Consider the following 1,900-nt stretch of genomic DNA (forward strand, 5'->3'; position numbering starts at 1 on the left):
TTTTTTTTTTAAAGATTTATTTATTTATTTGAGAGAGCGAGAATGAGAGAGAGAGAGTACATGAGAGGGGGGAGGGTTAGAGGGAGAAGCAGGCTCCTTGCTGAGCAGGGAGCCCGATGCGGGACTCGATCCAGGGACTCCAGGATCATGACCTGAGCCGAAGGCAGTCGCTTAACCAACTGAGCCACCCAGGCGCCCCGAACCCAATTTCTTATTTAAGCTAGCAAAACTTCAAAGTTTTAAATTACCAAAGATTTTGGAAGCTCTTTAAAAGTTTACTTACAGGGGCACCTGGCTGGCTCAGTTGGTGCAGTGTGCGACTCTTGATCTCAGGGTTGTGAGTTCGAGCCCTGCATTGGGTGTAGAGATTACTTAATAAAATCTTTAAAAAAAAAAAAGTTTACCTACAAATCTTTTTATCTATTCAACCTACTTCTTCCCAACAATTACACATGGAAACTTCATGAGACAGACAAAATCAACCATCATTTTAAGTCTTTTTTTGCTGACAAATTGCAGCAGGTACATGAATTTAGTAAACTTAGGTAGAATAAAAGCTGATCATTGGTATTATATTCGATGTTGATAACTCCAAAAGAAATGCCTATTTTTTAAAAATTTTAAACTTATTTTTAAAGATTTTTTTTAAGTGATCTCTACACCCAACGTGGGGCTCGAACTTACAACCCAGAGATCGAGTCACGTGCTTACCAACTGAGCCAACTAGGTGCCCCTAAAATGACTTTTCTTATGTCAAGAAAATTATGTCTATCTTTTTCTGGGGACCCCTAACTCTCTCTGCTTACAGGTAGTGAGGTTGAAAGTTCCAACCCTCTAATCACTTTGTTGGTTTCCTGGGGCAAACAACCCTAATACTTAAGGGGTTTCCAAAAGTTACCCCATTCACATAAACTCAGGTGTGGTTGAAAGGGGCTCGTTATGCATAACAAGAGACACTCATTTCACAGGAACGGTGGATGAAAACCAAGTACATATTTACTATAAACCACAATATCACAGTGAGCCACTTTTATGCAGTTTTAGATGTTTTAGTAGCCACATTTTAAACAGTAAAAAGAAACAGGTGAACTTAATTTTAGTAATAGATTTTAACTCAATGTATCCAAAATATTTCCACTTTAACATATAATCAGTATATAAATATTAATGAAATTGTTTACATTTTTTAAGCTTACTTATTATATTTTAGTGATCTTTATACCCAATGTGGGGCTCAAACTCATGACCCCCGAGATCAAGGGTTGCATGCTCTTCCAACTGAGCCAGCCAGGTGCCCCCCCCCCTTTTTTTGGTACTAAGTCTGCATCACATCTCAATTGGCACTGGTCACCTTTCAGGGGCTCCATTGCCATCCGTGGCTGGTAGCTGTCTTACTGGCAAGCACAGGCTTCAAGCCTTCCCTCCTCGTGCTGAGGCCACCAGGCGACCTCTTTACTGCTGTGTCCTAGTGCCTGGCACATAATGAGGCCCAGTGATCTGCCATATGTGAGCTGGGGTAATCGGTCCTCTGCGCCTCCAGGGACTGTTGTGAAGGTTAAATAAAATGACGTTAGGTACCCTGCCTGTTCAGTGACGGTTGCTGTTCTTGCTGCCTCAAAGTCAACTGAAGGGCAGCAGGCCCAAGTTTGTTTCCTGTCTTCCTCCTAAGAGCTCTTCTCTAAAATTACAAAGCGCAGGCTGGGATCACAGAGCTGGCAGGGGCCTTGGGGTCAGGCTCTGGGGCAATAAACGAGAAAGCGGGAACCTCTAATCCGCGCCCTTGTTTTCTTGGTCTCCTCGACAGCCCGAGGCCCCGCCCACCCCGCCCTGACGGGCGCCCGGCGGAACTACAGCCCCCATGATGCAGCGGGAGTCCCGAGGCTTGAGTCATGGGCTTGGG

Source organism: Leptonychotes weddellii, chromosome 4 (assembly GCF_054177405.1).
Source record: "Leptonychotes weddellii isolate Sample4059 chromosome 4, ASM5417740v2, whole genome shotgun sequence".
NCBI classification, from domain to species: Eukaryota; Metazoa; Chordata; class Mammalia; order Carnivora; family Phocidae; genus Leptonychotes; species Leptonychotes weddellii.